At 43.7% G+C, this 17,578-nt stretch overlaps 1 protein-coding gene across 9 annotated transcripts in view; it reads right to left on the reverse strand.

Annotated features, from left to right (window-relative positions):
- IQSEC1 (IQ motif and Sec7 domain ArfGEF 1) overlaps positions 1–17,578 on the reverse strand; it is a 281,230-nt gene that overhangs the window by 207,635 nt on the left and 56,017 nt on the right. The window lies entirely within an intron of this gene.

Here is a 17,578-nt window from a genome sequence, read left to right on the forward strand (position 1 = left end):
GGAACTTCAGTCATCTCAGACACATCTGTGGAGTAATCTCAGTGTAAGTCCACACCTGCTTGAGCAAACCAGCCCTCAGATCCCTCAGATATTTCAATACCTTCTTGGATTTGGGTTTCCCAGAAGCCTAAGGAAATCAAATCCTTCAGGAGCATGGCAGCTTTGCCCTCCTCCAGCGTTTGTGTCCTGAAGCAGAAGGTGCTTGGCCTAATTCCACTTTTATACCATTCCATCCCACACCTCATTGGCACAAGCTCATGGCAGTGCTTGAAAAACTCCATCAAAGATAGGCAGTGTTTCACATATTAATTTGTGTGTTAAAGTGGAAGACAAAACCCTTCTTGCCCCATGGCTTGACTGAGAGCAAATGAAGTTTGTGCCACACTTGCAATTAACTACTCATTTCCAAAAGGAGCAGCAGGTCCTCCCCAGCATCCCCTAGTGCATTTCCACCTCACAAACCCAACTACAGGCTCAACTACCTCATCGAGCTCACTTTTGTGATGACACAGGGTTTTTAAAGATCAATGCATTTCAAGTAACCAGGGCTGCATTAAATTATCCATCAGCTCTCCCAAGGATTCCTCAGTGAGCAGCTCCCTCCTTGCAGGAGAGCTCAGCCCAGCCAGGACTGGGAGGGGATGACCTGGAACAGTTAAATCAGCACTTCACGACCCCATCAGCTCCTCCAAACCTGACAGAAGCCCACCCAAGTGGTCTCTGACCTTGGCCCTGGGGTGATCCCACAGTTTGTGTGCAGGATGTCTCCATGGACAGCCAGCACGAGGCACTGAATGTTTCACTGTAAATTCAAGTTCACTGCACACGTCTGAACAGCACTGGAAAAAGCAGGAGGTAGAGCAGGCCACCTGGGCAGGTAAAAGCCAGCAAATGAGGGAGACTTTGGCAAGGGCAACACTGATTCTCTTGTATTCCCAGAAAGAAAAGGGAATTTCAGCAGACAACAGCCTGTGAATGGACCTGGAAATTGCATCTCCATCAGAAAGAAATGACTTCTAAGCTTATTTCTGAGCTATAGTGCAGATTTAGGTGTTGGCCACATTATTTACTGTTATAAGCTATGGAATGAGTCCTGCAAACCATATTAGAAGTGTTTACCCAGGTTTTATTGCTTAAAAATATGATTTAAACAAAGACAGCAGAGAAAATTGAAAGGTTCTTGAAGACATCTGAGTCTTGAGTATTAGTTTGCTTACACAATTTCTGGCATACTTTCATTTTCTTAATCTTATTGAAAGTACAGTAAACACATTTCAGGTAACAGTTTTTCCTATAGAATTACAGCTGTTCCTTCACTTCGAAAAATAGGACCTTTAGATATAATTTAAAGCATTATTAGTAGCATTCTTGTATTCATAATGAAAGTGTTAACATTAAGATTTAAAATTTTCATTCTACTGTTTACTAGCTGTTCCACATGACTAATAACTTTTATTTTCTACACAAAGTACAGCAACTTTGGGGCTCTTCATGCACCATGCTCAGCTTCAGTATCATAAACATAATTTCTTGAAAAGAAAAATACAATAAATGATGCTAAAAAAAAAACCCCAACCCATCAATATTCCCACCGTGTGAATATTAAAGGAAAAACAACTTTTTGAGACAGATTAGAAATCTTAATAAGTGGAAATAAAAATATGTTATTCATCTAGTTCTGTAAGAAACTGCCTAAAGCATCAAAACCATCTGACCCCCTAACACCAGGATATCCCATCCAGATCATTCCCAAATCCCAGCCCACCTCCCATGGCTACAACAGCAATTCCTTCCACTTTGCAGAAAATGGGACAAAGCAGAGGGAAAGGGCTGGTACAGCCCTTGTACAAAATGACACCAAAAAGCCACTTCACATATTTCAGCATCAGTTTCCCCCCATCTACTCAGCATTTCAAAGCAGGAACTGCTCTGTTGTGACATTTTCAGACTGCACTTTTCAAAGCAGCAGACCTGTGTTTCTACAAGCAGGAGCTTGCACTGAACCAGGTCCTTCACCGAGGAATAAACACACTTCCCCCTCCCGAATCCAGTTATGTAACAGGACACCAACCAGCAGCATCATCATTATCGACTTAACGGAGATCTCTGGGATTCTGAGATGGGAATTAATTATTCACAACAAGTTCTCATTAACTAAAGCCATTATTACCCACTCACACTGGAGAGCTGGGGTTTAATAAGCAGTGTAAGCAATGCAAATGGAAAATTACTCAGAGATAGCTCAACTCTACTTCCAGAGCCAGCCCAGCTCCTGGCAGGACATACATTAAGGAAGTTTCTCCCAAACCCACCCCAGTGAGGGCTGCAAAGGCACTTCCACAACAAGGATCTCTCACTCAATGGAAAATCAGAACGAGCTCTCTGCATTAAAATAATCTACAAAAATCTCAAGTGCACCTCTGTGCCCTGAGCAACCTGGTCCAGGGAAGGTGTCCCTGCCCATGGCAGAGGGGATGCGAGGAGATGAGCTTTGATCCCAAACCAGGCTGGGATGATGACTCGGGAAACAGTTCCTCAGCAAGAAATGCTTATTTAATGTTTTCTGAATGTAAGTGGTCAATATTCATTCCAGATCTCCAAAATCTCACAACTGCCACCTTCACACTTTGTTGTTAATAATTAGCAACTATCACACAAGAGCCAGGGAAACAGGGGCGGATTCCAGTGCTGGATAACCCCCTTTCCACGGCATTGTTTCATTATTCATCAGAAGGTGCTGAGGAGCATGGGCTGTGGTATTTGATCAAGCAGCAAGCTTCTAAAAATATTTTCAGTTCTGTTTATTGGGAACTTGCTTCTATTTTTTTCCTTAGTATAAACTACTTGCATGGCAAAGTGCAACACAAGCCTGCAGCCAGTGTCATAAACATGCCAAGGAGGAAGAAAAAGCTCAGAGCCATCATTTATGTGGCAGAAATCCCACAGCCTATAATAGAGAATAGAACTCTTTATCCAAACATATTCCCCAAGAAAAGAAGAAAGATGAGATTCCCTGCCCCACCTGTGCTCACCAAAACCCTCCCTGATGTTTTCCCTTCCCATGGCTCATCCCCAGCAAAAGGATGGAATTATGGAATGTAGGACCATGGGATATCCTGGAAAGGACCCCCAAGGATCACCGAGTCCAGCTCCTGCCCCTGCACAGGCCCACCCCAAGAAGCCCAGCACTCATTAGGACATTGGTCCAACACCAGGACAAACTTCAGCCACGGCTTCTCCCAGCAGGTCAATACAGGCACTGCACTGAGCCTGTGTGCAAGCAGCACCCTGAAAATGGGTGCTGGCAAGCTGAAAGGGACTGCAGCCATCTCTGGAGGTGCTTTAGTCTAATGAGGAGCCTGAGGAGTCACCCGTGTGTGTTTGGGGACAGACAGGGAAGGCACCCAGGAGAAACTGATTCACAGCAAAGCCAGCACTGGAGGCACAGGGGGGAGGCGGAAGAGAGGCAGAAGAGTTGCACCTCGAGCCTTAAGTGAGACCAGAAGGAAATCAGGCAGTGATGGGGATAGATCTGTGACCTGCCAGCAGCTCTTACAGACCCCTGGGACAGGTGTCTGAAATCCTCAGAGCAGTATTCACACAGTAACTTGAGCCACATCGGAGATGAAGGGCTTGCATCATACTCCAGCTTATTTGTCAAAACAAACAGCCAGCACAATGCTGGTGATAAATCATTCTGCTGTACCTCCAAAGCATCCCTGCTTCCCCAAAAACCACCCACAGTCACCCAAGGGGAACTCACAGTGAGCAGCCAGGAGTGCTTTTAACACAGGAGTCCTAAAAGGCACACGTGACAAAACCTGATTAACAAGAACAAGCTGGGCTCCAGCACAGGGGCTGGGTATTTCTAATAACAAACTATAAGAAAAATCCGAGACCATTTAAGCACAGAGAGGAGCAGTCAGGGCAGGTTTTCAGCCTCCATATCCAGATGATCACTCATAATTAATCACAGGAAGAGGGACTGAAAAAAGACAGCAAGCTTCCAGCCAAGGGTACAGTAAGGGGGAAGAGGCATTTTAATAAAATGCTATTACAATTCAGCAATAAACAGACATTGTTTTATTATCTAATAACATATGTTACATATATATGTTTAGCACATCTAACCTACCTAAAGCTGTACACTCCTAGGTATTCATGTGATGATCCCAAGGATTTGTTTTTGAAGAGATTTTCTTAGGCACCTACAAATCCCTTCATTTTTAGGCTGATGTCTTGGCTGCAGACACCCAGAGCTGTTTGCTGCTTCCAAGCGGCCACCTGAGCCTCCACACTTAGAAGATGCTAAATTTTTACTTAATGTTAACATCTAATGAGAAATAGGGAGAAAGAATAAGACACTTCAAAGAAATAAAATCTGGCTTGGTTTTTAGCCAGTTTCTGAAGTTGTTTCTAAGCCAGTTTAAAGCACATAAAGTGGCAGTGAATGAGTTTTTGCTGCACAGTGCCTTTTTAAGAGTGAGGAACATCCATTATGAAACTATAAAAAGAAGCAATAGCAAACTCTGCTGTGTTTATCTTATCACTTGACATATCAAAATACCCACTTAGTATCAGCAAAACAGACAAAAGTGTCCACAAAAGCAGAATTCTGCTCTGTGTTAGGAATACTTGCCCTTATTTCAATGGCAAGTCTCTCTAACAGCAAAGACTCTTAATTGTGTGTCCTTTTTGAGTATTTGTGACACTGCAGCCCTTCCTTCCTGCAATGAGAAGAAAGGTGAGATGTGAATGGATTTAAGTGCAGTTCAGTAAATATTTGGCAACGGGCTGCTGTTCCTCATGAATTCAGCATCATCACTTCACACCACAGCTCCTCGGGGAGTGTTTGGTCAGGACTGTCCAGGGACACACTTCGGAAGGGAATTCCTAATGAGCAACTGCATTCCAGCACTCACATCCATCTGCTTTCATTAACCTTACAAAGAAGATGATTTATTCATCATAAAGATATTAAAATGCACTAAGCCTTCTCTTATCTCGAGGTATTTGTCATTGTTTTGTACAGAAAATGGCACTTAGGAGGCTGTTTGAAGTCACAGTCACTTCTCTTTAATTACAGTTTACAGTTAATTGGCTCCTAGGGGAGAGACTCAAAGGGACTGTGGCTGAACCAGGGCTCTGAGAGGGCACAGGTCCCACTCCAACAACTGGCAGGTGAAATCCCACTTTCCCTCACCCCCTCCCTTGTGCTTGGTTACCTCCAGCACCTTCTGCCCCAAGCAGAGCCCTGAGCTGGGTCACAGCCCCCAGTGCTGCTCACACAGCCCCCCTGTCCTCAGGAACCCCAGGACAAAATCCCTACTTAACATCAGGCAAGGTTAGTTAAAACCAGCTCACCAAGACTTTGAATCACAGAGTGCTTTGAGTTGGGAGGGACCTTAAGGGATCTTAAGGAGGGATGTTAAACTTTGTTCTAGGGGCAGGGACACCTCCCACTGTCCCAGGTGCTCCCAGCCCCAGTGTCCAGCCTGGCCTTGGGCACTGCCAGGGATCCAGGGGCAGCCACAGCTGCTCTGGGCACCCTGTGCCAGGGCCTGCCCACCCTCACAGGGAAGAATTTCTTCCCAATATCCCATTTAAGTCTCTCCCCTTTCAGCTTAAATCCATCCCCCCTTGTCCTCACCATATTCTGTGGTCCTCAGTGGGACTGAGCTGATGTGGAAGTTACCTGAGGTCATCTAGTTATCAACAGCCATCAATGCCAAGTTTATAATTTCCTGCCAATTTGCTTTTTTTGGAACACTTTTCCATCTTCCCACCATGGATACCCTGCACTATTTCATGCTCTACTTGTCCCTGTAAGTATAGGCATCTTTCATTACCATAGATATTGAGGTAATAGAATGCTGATATTCTGTGCTATCTTCTTCCCAAATACTAGCCCAGTAAAATACCTCTTCTGGAGACAGAGTTTAAAAATCCTATTCATTTAATGTGCACACATACACAGACACACACACAAAATCAGTGTTCACCTTTTCTTCCTAATTTAAAGTATTTTCTGTTTTGTCATATCAGTTTTTCTGCTTACTACAGCCTCAGTTTAATCACTTGGTTAAATTATTGATCGGTCAGCTGCATCACAAGATATTTTACAGCACAGGACCCTCCAACAGGATATTCCCAGCCCTCCAGGGCAGAGCAAATTTTCAAGTGATTCCTTAATAGCTTTTTGGATTCAGCTGTGAGTTCAGGGACAGAGAAAACATAAATTGGAAAGAATATTGGAATTCTTGCCCCGTTGCTGCTCTGGTGGAGCTGTGGAACAGCTTACCCCTCCGTGCTCTTCACACTGCTCTGCCACTTCTTTTTTGTCCCCAGTTTGCAACCTCACCCTCTCTAACCTACCAACGCTCAGAGGAGAGGGAAAGAGGGGAAAATGTTTTGAGATTATTGGCAACTCTGTGGCTTTGAAGCAATTACCCTTGGGAAGAGAAGAGAGGAAGGGCTGCAAACACCTGGTTTGAAATCATTGTCCTAAAAATCACCTCCACTCTCCTCTCACAGCCAGTTCTTCCCAGTGCCCAAAGCAATAAGGAGTTTCAAGATACTTTGGTTCTGATAGCAAGAGACTATCTAAACTATGGTCCTACAGCTTTTGTCCAAATTAAAAAAAAACAAACCAACAAAAACAAACAAACAAACAAACAAAAAAAAACCACCAAAAAAACAAAACCAGAAGCCAACCACAAATCAACCCAGAAACAAGAAGCACAAGTCTATCTTAACAGATCTCCAGGGAGAATCTTCCCCTGACACTATGGTCCCACCTCCAGGGAACTGCAGGAACAAAAACCCAAATAACTAGTATTTCCAGCTATTATGGACTCCCTGGGTGAATAGTGCTGCTGTTCTACCCTTCAAGGTGGTACATGCCATTTTTAATCCGGACCCATGCACACAATCACCCTACAACCCCAAGCAGGTCATTCCAACTCCATTACTGGCACCCCAAGCTCTTTCTTAAGCTTTCTGCAATAATAAAGACACAGAAAACCAATTTCTTGGGCTGTTTTTTTTCCCCTCTCTTTCCATGTCTACAACTTTAGAATCAATACTTTCTCTCAAGGAGAACAGCTGTTAAAATTGAGTGTTGAGCTCACCATCTGTGAGGTGGTTCTCTTGAACAGAGAATTTCTGAGTGTTTGGCTGCTGGTTCCTGCCAGTGCTGTTCACATTTGCAAGTGCTTGCATGCAAGACAAAATGAACAAAGACCAATAGAAAAACCATTCAGTTTTCAATAGAAATTACTGAGTAAGGTGGTACAACAAGACTTCAAGGAAATATTCTATATCTGGAAACCTAAAAATATCTCTCCACTCTAAAAAGGCTCGACCATTCAAACCCTTCTGCTTTCATTTCCCGGTATTCCAAAAAGCAAATCCACATTACACCATCTCTCAACATCCCTATTTCCATCTGGATTTTTACCAGCACTTCATCTAAGCATCACTTAAGTGCACATGAAGTTTTAATGTGAAAGCTGCTGCGTGTGCACAGCAACTGAAGGGTAAGAGCTCTACAACTCCATTTTTTAAACTTGTACCTCCCCAAAAATGAGCATAAACAACAAGCTTCTGTTTCCTAATGAGAATTGTTTATAGCCACATGGGATCCATGTGGCTTGGACAGATGTTTGACCTTCATCAGACAGGCCGGAGTTCATTTGCTTTTCTAATGCTACAGAAAAACAAAGATGCTCCAGCCAGAGAGCCCACACCACTCGGGGAATTTATGGAAGGAAGGATGAGTTTAATTGGAAATAGCCCATGGGGGTCAGTGCTGACTGTCCACTGCTTAGTTCTTACATTTAAGAGGAAATTTCCTGCCCATCACACTCTGCACCACTATTAGGAGAAAGGAGGAAAAAGCAAGAGCCTAGGCAGGAACCTATGGCAGGAACCAGAAATGAAAACTCCTCTTTTGCAAACCTGGTTAAGGACACTTATTTTCAACTTGCATAATTTTATTCCCTAATATTGCCCACTTGTAGCTGGCACTGAGAACAGAAAAGTTTCCGGAATTGCGTTGTCCTTTCTGAATAAAGAACCAGTAATTAATTTACAGTCCTATTGTACCTTTCCAGCCTCCTTCTATTGTTAATTATCCACTGCCTAATAGCCTCCTACATCCTTTCAAGGAGTAGGTATCAATTTTGCCACTGGCTAAGTGCAAAAAAAAATATCTAAGAAATAATCAGCTTTTATGATTCCCATCTAATCCTACACCTTTAGGATTGATCTGTTCTGGCTGAGAAACAGCACCAGGATGTTTGGCCTCCAAGTGATAATTAAAAAGCTCATTACTGAACCCCATTAAAGACCTCCATAAAAGCCTGAGCCTGGGAGTGGCTGAGGTGAGGGAGGGCAGTGCTGGGGAGGACGCAGAGGCCCCCCTGCGTTTGTGTGGGAGCACTTCCCTATTTAATTTTGTACACGAGGAAGCTGATCCCACCCAACCCCACAGGATGGGCTGTGGAGTTTGGGGGGTTATTCCAGGTTGTAGCTTTAATAGTCTAATGTAAATTAGAACTGGGGTCACTCTTGGAGGGCACAAAGTAAAGGAGGACTCACTGAGCACAGTCTGAGAAGTGTTCAGGACTCAGCAGCACTGAAACTGAAACACATCTGGGAAATCTCTGCACTCAAACACTGCCATCCAGGAGGCTGAAGGTGGGAAGGACAATACTGCTCCTCCTACGTCAGGTCTGTAAGTCTGTCTGTTAACAACCTCTCCAAAATATAGACACAGTGAGGTGAAGAGTAACCCTTGAGCTTCTCCTCTGGCTTGTCCATCCTTGCTCAGCACATGTTGACACTGCTTCTACTACAAAATGAATTCAAATAAAAAGGAAAGAAAAATATATCAAAGCTTCCACTCTTTTTGCCTCCACAGTTCCACTAACACACACATACATATGTCTGCATCTGCTGTAGAGCTGAGACAGGAAATTAGAAGAATAATCTTTTCGGTGTGATTAAGATACATGGAGTAATATGTATTTAAATGCCTTAAGAATTCTCAAAAACTTATTTAAATACTTAAATCATTGCCTATATTTAACGCTGACATAAACCAGGACTGCTTCTCACCAGGACTTAAGTCAACTATTTCTTATGAATCTGGATTTGGAAAAGTGACTTCTTTGACTTTCAAATGAAGGTGAATCTCCAGAAGAGATTGGTTTAGACTATGAAGGGAGCTCTATTTGTGTTATCAGTTTGAGGTGCTCTTTGCCTGGTTCCTCCTCAGCACTCCAAAGCAATCCACACAGAATTTCCCTCCCCTGCAATGGGCACGCCCCGCAGGGATGACACCTTTTTCCAGATACTCTTCTGTGTTTCTCCAAGGTCTGTCAGCCAGGCATTGAAATGGTTCTGGTACCTAAATCCAACAGGGCCAACTAACTCACAATTAAATTATTTGTGGAAGCGCAGCACATTTTAGAGCCATGGGATTACTGATTCCATTGCAGTGCACAGCCACAGCTCTTGAAAGACCAAGGATTATTTACAAGAGAAGAAGTGCACAACCAAAGCAAGGCTCCAACACCCTCCTGTCATGTCCTGGCTGCTCTTCACTCCTCTGTGGCTGTGCCTCAAAGACTGCTGTCCCCCTGGCAGGGGAACAAGTTGGGCAGGAGGTGATTTAGCAGCAGCTCCTTTCAAAACCAACAGCAGCAGAAATAGATAATGACAAAAAATCAAGAGCTGCAACAGCCCAGGCAAGCCAGGCTTATCTCAGTACACTCGGAGCACATAATAAATGACAATGGGTGAGCTGCAATGCTCATCTTCATTGCAGAGTGGAAACTTCCCTCAATTTATGCATCAAAGCAGAAGGGTTATGAGAAGGCCAGCAGCTGAAATGAATTCTTGCTGGATTTCTGATGTTTGCTTGAGCACAAAGGGATGGTTTTTACCCAAACCAGAATAATGGTAAGTGATCCTAATTCACGCACATGATGGGTTTGCAGTACCCAGAATAGAAGGATGCGATGGACTGGAGTTCAAGGTTGATTTTAACGAGCAATACAGTCCGATATTTACCACTTCTAAACTTTTAAACATCAAATTTCCTTTATATAATAAACAAAAATAAGTGAAGAAACGGAAAGCCTGAGGATACCCAGAGAATATTTGCTAACTGTGCTCTTGGAACACTTCAAAACATGGCTCTTGAGTATGGGATTCATCATTAGTGCACCGTATACAAGGCAGGTCAAAGAAGACTTGACTTGGAGCAAATCAGTTCCTACTTACCTTCTACAGACTTGTTGTATGGTAAATGTACATAATATTTTGTGCAGCTCTATTAATTTTAGCTCCAATCTCTATTTTTGTGTGCAGATACTGCTTCTTGAATTAAAATTCAGAGGAGGAAATCCTATTCCCCTGGTACAGTTAATAATTATAAATAAATTACAGGGGTATCCCAAGTAATGTGTTTGATTTAATCAACGAAAAGTTAATGAGGCCAAATTGATGCAGAAGTTAGGTAAGACTAAGCTGACAGGGATTTAAAGATCTGTTCAGCTCCTGAGACTGCAGGATCAATATGGGATTTGGGCAGTGAGGGCATCCATTATAGAGACAAAGGAAAGGCTTCACTTTCTGCTCCTCTCCTCCTGAGAGAACAGTTCAGGATGGGGCAAAGCAGGGAGGCACTAAAGGTTACAGCTTCCACTCAGGAAGTTTTACTAAAGAATTCACAGCTTATAGCCTTCACTGAGCTTTAATAACCAGGAATCTCCAGCAAAGCCTTTCTTTTACTGCCTTTTGTTAATCTTTGAGAAGGGGCAAAATCTACACCTCCACTTAAAAACCCAGCTACAACAACATCAGCATAATTTGAAATCAATACAGTATTTGGCTGCTACAGTCACAAATGCAAATGAAGCTTTAGCCTTGACTCCAAGTATTTATAAAGCATTTTGTGGAAACCTGAAATTTTCTTTTTATCTTCATGTTTTTAGTAACTGTTCTCAGCTTCCCCAACACACAGTTTGCTCACTTCATCTTCCATTTATTGACAATTGCACTTACTGAAACACTTCCAAAAGCATCATTAAAACAGCTCAGATAAGGAATCAGATACCTGAATCATGGTTAATTCCTAATCCAAGGACCATTCTTGAGCTATGTGGAGGCATAAAACTACCTAAGATACAGAATAGGAAAGCAAAAAATAAACAAGGGCCTTGAATATTATCAGATTATTTTCACAGATCTATTTTTTTCCTGCATATTTTCCTGTTGGATGGAATTAATCTAACCATGACCACCTACATAAAGCAATGAGAGCAGGAAGAAAAACTGGGGAAGTTCAGCCTTTTATTTAAATTGTGGGTGTGCAGAACACTACAGGAAAATTGCTTTAGCTTCAAGTTCTATCTAGAAATGTCTCATACATTAATTCTTTTCAAAGAAACAAATTATGTGCAAGGAAGCAGAGACTTTTTTTCCACCAGTGCATAGAGGCAACTCCTCAACAGATGTGCCTGTCTCCTACTCATGATCCCAGCAGTTTGCACATAGATTTCCAATAGCTGGTGCAGACTATTTTCAGTGTTCTGCAGAGAAAATTAATTCTGTTCCTGAAGTCAGGTTTTATTCCTGTCCTCACAGGGCTCTATGAATAACACTACACCTCCATTACAAATACATAAATAGAGTAACTACTTTAAACCTGTAAGAGAGCTTCAGAGCATGCCCTGTCCCCCTCTGGAACTCTGCTACAGTGGGGATGGAGGGGGACTTTGACATCCTTGTGGGTCCCTTCCAACTCAGGATATTCTGTGATCCCAAGTGGTTCTGTTGGATTTGCTGTGTCCCAGTTCTGTTTTGCAGGACTGAGACCCCTCAGGCAGCTGCAGGTGGCTGTAGGAAGGGAGGAATGCACATTTCTCCTGCCCACAGTACAGATCAGGGGAAAAGCCCTCCAAAAACATTACAGAGCACACAGAAAGTACAAAATGCCCCACATTTCCCCTTTCTTTATACTCCCATTCCAATCCAAAGATTCATCCAGCTTTTCCTGTGAATTCTAATAGAAAAGAACAAAAGCAGCCCAAAGAGAATGGCAAAATAATGAAGGAAACTCAATCTACTTTATAAATTCCAAAGAGCAATTCTCTGGCGCCGCAAGCCCTGGGCTCCCCGAATTGAGCTGTGCACACATGTTGCTCATTAAACAGCCTTATCTCACAGATAACCAGAGCAGCCCCTCCAAGAGCTGGAGACAGAAATGAGCTGCATTGAATTAATGTGAAACCACTCACAAAGCTTTGTCCTTCTGAGATTGCAAATTCCACAACCACCGGCCTGTCGAGAGAATTCTGTGGAGCACAATCAGCACTCGGATCCATAAATTACAGCTGTCTGTTTCCAGGGGAAATAACTGTGGGCAAAACGCTTGTATGTGCTGCTTTACCCACCTGGATGGCATCCAACATTCAGCCAGACTTGATTCTACTTTTCAGCAGAAAAAGCAGAATTGCAGCAATTCAGAAGTCAAACTATTAATATAATGCACGGCCTGATGCAAAAGCTCCATCTGCTTGCAAACAGACACCTACCTGTGTTTACACAACTCCTGCCAAAAAAAACCAACATCCCTTTTTCCTGTAATTCAACCATTCACAATGCTCTTGGTCTTTCTTGAGGATTGAGTCTAAGGGATTGGTATTAAGGCGGTGTCTCAGGTTTAGCTGGGTGTGAATTCAATGACCTTCTGTCAGAGGTGGGACAGTTATCTTCTGTTCATTGGGCAGTTTTCTTGATCTCTCCCACAAACCAAGCCTCCCTCCAGGAGATACCTTCTGTTCATGGGCCAGCGAGTGTCCCTGCATGGCTGATCCAATTCCATCATCCCACTGGGAGAAGCTCCACCATGGGGAGGAGCCAAGCATTCCTACCGGGATACAATCTGAGATTCTGGGACACCAGGACAGCCTTTTCCCACTGCATTCCCAGAGGAGGACCAGGCCAGCACCACTGGATCTTCAGAGGAACACTACACCCTTCCACAGGATCCAACACAACCACACCTGTCACTGCAGGAGGGCTGCAGCCACCATTTAATGGCAATGCTGCCAATATCCTGACCCATAGGGTGTCAGTTCCTATTCTGCCTCTGTGTGTGGGGTTTTTTTGTTTTTACTATTACATTTGTATTTTTCATTTTCCTGGTGAAGAACTGTTATTCTTATTCCCATATCTTTTTGCCTGAGAGCCTTTTAATTTCAATATTATAGCAATTCGAAGGAAGGGGGTTGACATTTTCCATTTCAGGGGAGGCACCTTCCTTCCTTAGCAGACACCTGTCTTTTCAAACCAAGACAGGTAGGAAAACAGATTGAGTTCATGCAGGACATTTCTGAACAAAACATTAGTGGTGTTGTGGCTGTGACAGAAGCATTTGCAGCGCCCGAAGTCAAACTGATTAAACATCATGAGGGGCCAGAAGATTCTCAGTAAGAAAACCAGAAAAATAAAAATCCATGTGAATCACAGAATTATGGGCACCTTTTGAACACCATCAAACCACAAACACATCCCTCCTGCTCACCAGCACATGCAGCTTCAGCTCCACAGGCAAGACACTGGGACTGAAATAAAGAAATCTAGCCAGCTCTATGTTTCATACAATTTTGGGCGGAGGAAAAAGGATTTTTTTAACCTGACAAATATATCATCACTGTTAAAGATGACACAGAAGCAGTTCTGACAATTTGATGAATGCATCACTGTCCTTTCATTCTGAAATTCAGATTAAATCCTAATTTGAAAGGCACTGTAAGCTCCACAGCCATCTCAACTACCAGAAGCTGTTTCCATATGTTTAACTTCTGTTAGCAGCAATAAAACTAATTTAAACTAACATCAGGAGACTCATCAGATTCCACTCCACTGGAGAAGGTCAGCCTGACATTTATGTAAAAAATCTATTGGAAGAAAATTTGGGAGGTTTTAAAATTACTAACAATGATGATTTTGCACATTTTAAGGACTGGTGATAAAACTGTAGCAGAGTCATTACAGAATGGTTAAAACCAGCCAGAAAAGGCCATTTTTACATATAGACACTGAGTCATTTAGAAGGCACAGCAATACATTCCAACTTGAAAATTAGCTTTACAAGTCTCTCTGTGTTTAATTGTACTTTGCAGGTTCCCAGGGAGGAGGCTGAATCACACAGCTCAAGCAGATTTTCCCGGGGTAAAACAAAACAAAGAGTTCCTAAAACTTTGCTTCCTGCTGGACTTCTGTGCTGCTGCCTCCCTGCAGCTGGTCAGGGTCTGTTTCACAGCCAATCCTCCCGCTCCACCCAGCACAGAATGAGGCTGATACTCCACAATTGTCTCCTGCTCTAAAGTAAATTAGACAATTACTGTTCCACTTCATCTAACGTGCACCTTTACAAGGAATCAGCCATTCTGTGTGAGCCTCAACAGACACAACTCCACGCATTTCCTCCATCTATTACAGACTGGGAAAAAAACCCACAATTTTCTTTTAGTTCAACTAAATAACTCAGCTGATGTTTTCCCCATAATTAGTACTTCAGCTGCCCTTTTTTCTTTCTTCTTATTTTTAAATTAGTCTTCATCCTTTTCACTCTTCCTGGGCCTATTTCATAGCTCCTCCTAGGACACCGCACCTTTTTGGCAACAGCCTTGGCACCTCCTAGCTCAGGAGCCATGAAAGCATTGCCTTTGATGCAGTTTTGTTGCAGCTTCCTTAATTTTGTACCTTGTTTCTCTTTTAAAAGCACACAACTAGGAAGGAGCAAGTGGAAAGCAACAAAACCCCTAAAGATGTTGTTTCTGGGCAGGTTTCAGAGGTTTGCTCACCAGAGCTGCTCCCTGAACCCCTCTGCACCTCCCTCTGCTCAAATCCTCCACTCTGGTGATTTTTAAACACACAAGGCCTGTGCAGAGGGAAAAGGAACATCTGCTACTAAACCTTCAGACAATCTCTTCAAACTTTGACAGGATATGCTGCACACAGACATCTTCATCGTGGCTGTCACCTCACACCACTAAATATCAAAATGCCTTGTAAAACAAATTGCATTTTCTCCTGGAAACATGTGAACAAAGACAGCTAATTAAAGCAGCTCGTCACACTGACAGCTCCACATTGTGTGTGTGCATTGCACCTCAGAATGCAAAGTGTTCAAAGCAATCTCCCCACTTTCACAGATTTAACAAATACTTTGGCTTGGAAATTGTGTGGCATTCCCCAAAGGGAAACCAACGTGAGTTTATTACAGTACAACTGTATTATAAGCAGAAAGAATTTCAAGGACTGTGTAACAGGATCATTCATGACTTTTTGTCACAATGAGAAAGCCAAATGAAAGAAATAAAGTCAAGCTGATTTTTGGTTGTTTTAATGTATTATTTGGAATCATATTGCATTGCTGGGTCAGCCTTGTCCATGCACACATTCTGTGTTTTCTGCATTTCACAGCACTATAAAACATCTTGTGGATGCAATTTCCTCATTACAAGCAGCTATAAAGCTACTGAAAACAAATCTACCAGGGCAATATCCTTTGCAACTGAGCAATAGTGTAAAATTCCAGGGCATCACTTGTATTGGATATTCCATTCCAGCATGAAAAACACCAGCTACTCCAGACCAATCTCTGGGTCAGGAGCCTGATTACATTCACCCAGCTGGGGGAGACCAACAACTCTGGCTGCATCTCAGGTTATTTGGAGTGATCCTTTTATATCTTCAGTGTCAATGGCTGAGACTCAACCAATCCTAACCAATACTTTCATTTACTGATCACAAACACAAGCCCTTCTAACTTCACTCCAGCTGCTGTCTGTGCAGTTAACACTGGCACAGGACATTTTATCCCTGACTTCCCACCTGCTCGTGGCTCCTGGCACCCCTTGATTTCATGGGACCATTTGGCTGGCCAGCATTTGGATTTGCTGCTATTTTGCTGATGCCTCTGTGAGCAGGAACAAAGATCTCTTCAGAGATTAAGCACTATTCCCCAGACTGCCCTGATCATTTCATTTGAGAAAATTACATTTCATCTTCATTTGCCAGAAAGAAAGGAAAACAGTAGGAAGCAAATTAACCACAACATAAAGATGCTGCCCAAACATCAACAGAGCTTAGGGAGCTTTTGCCCAAGACAGGACCACAGCTGACCAGGATATTGTGCAGGCAGAAACACAAAAGCACATCCTCAGTGACATTTTCTCCTCAGAGAAAATGCCGTTTAAGAGGGAGGATAGAGAATTTACACTGATTGCCTGCTACTGCATCAGTCTGGTTGAAATCAGGCTGCCAGAGAAGTCTGGAGCCGTCTTGGAGCAGCTCAAGCTCACACTGAATAACAGAATTAATTCCCTTAACAGCCTCAAACCAAGATGGTACCAGCACCCCAGGGCTCAGCCTGGCTGCCCCCAGGTCTCTGTAGGAACACGAGGTTCTGATCCCCACCACCACAGCCTAGCCAGGTGGAAGGTGCCCCATGGGGCACTGCCAGGTCCCACAGGGGCACAAGCCCGAGCAGACCCTTCCTCCCAGGTGGGAAAGGCTCTGGCAAACACCTTCCAGCAGTGCCTTGCCCTGTCAGTCCAACCACCCTGACTGAAACACCCCAGTGCAGGACAGTGCCGGGCAGGAGGCAGGGCTGGAGTTTGGTTTTCAGGCAGCACCAAACCAGAGCTGAAGCCAGAGGCTTTCAGCTGTGCCTGGGCACTGCCTGAGCCCCCCAGCACACTCTGCAAGAGAGGAGCTCCACACACACATTACTGGAGCAGCCAAATCCCACAGGAGACTCAGGGACACACAGGAGTGATCACCGAGGCTGAAACACAACCACACTGCTGGAAATCCACACGCCAGGGGTGTTGCTTTCAGTTTGCAGCAGCTGACCAGCATTCGTCCTTCCACAGCTTGCCAGCACATTGGCAGCCCTGCTGGGAGCTAAAACCCCAAGGAAAGAATGTAGTGATGCCCACAGACATCCCACTGCAGCCTTGGGATTAGATCCAGCTCAGTTGCTGTGCATTGGACAGATTCCTACCTCACCCTGCACAGCCTCCAGCTCGGGTCCACACCACACTGATCCTGAATTCTGCTGGAAGTCAAAAGCATTTCAGGGGATCTTTAATCCTTTCCTACAGACTTCTGGTTTTCTGATATGTGACTGCTCTGCAGCTCACCTGTCCTTGGTGCCTGCTAGTCTGCACACCTGTGGGTAAGAACTGGATTTTGATTCTGCAAGGGAAGATCCGGCCTCGGCTTTGGGGTTTTACTATAAATAAACACAATGCCTTAAGATGCAATGTCCTGACAGTCCCCAAAACACACTGCAGGGAATTATGGTGAAGCCACAGTCAATATCATGAACCTTATTATCACTGATCAACAGTCACACTGCTGGAGAATCAAGGCATCTGCTTAATGACAGTGCTCTAGTGAATATGGAACACTTTCAGATTCAAGGATGGAATTTTCACTTCTCAGTCCTGTTGAGAGCACTTCTGCAAGCTCTACAAGCTTGACTCAGCCA

Source organism: Motacilla alba, chromosome 12, assembly GCF_015832195.1.
Source record: "Motacilla alba alba isolate MOTALB_02 chromosome 12, Motacilla_alba_V1.0_pri, whole genome shotgun sequence".
Taxonomy (NCBI): domain Eukaryota; kingdom Metazoa; phylum Chordata; class Aves; order Passeriformes; family Motacillidae; genus Motacilla; species Motacilla alba.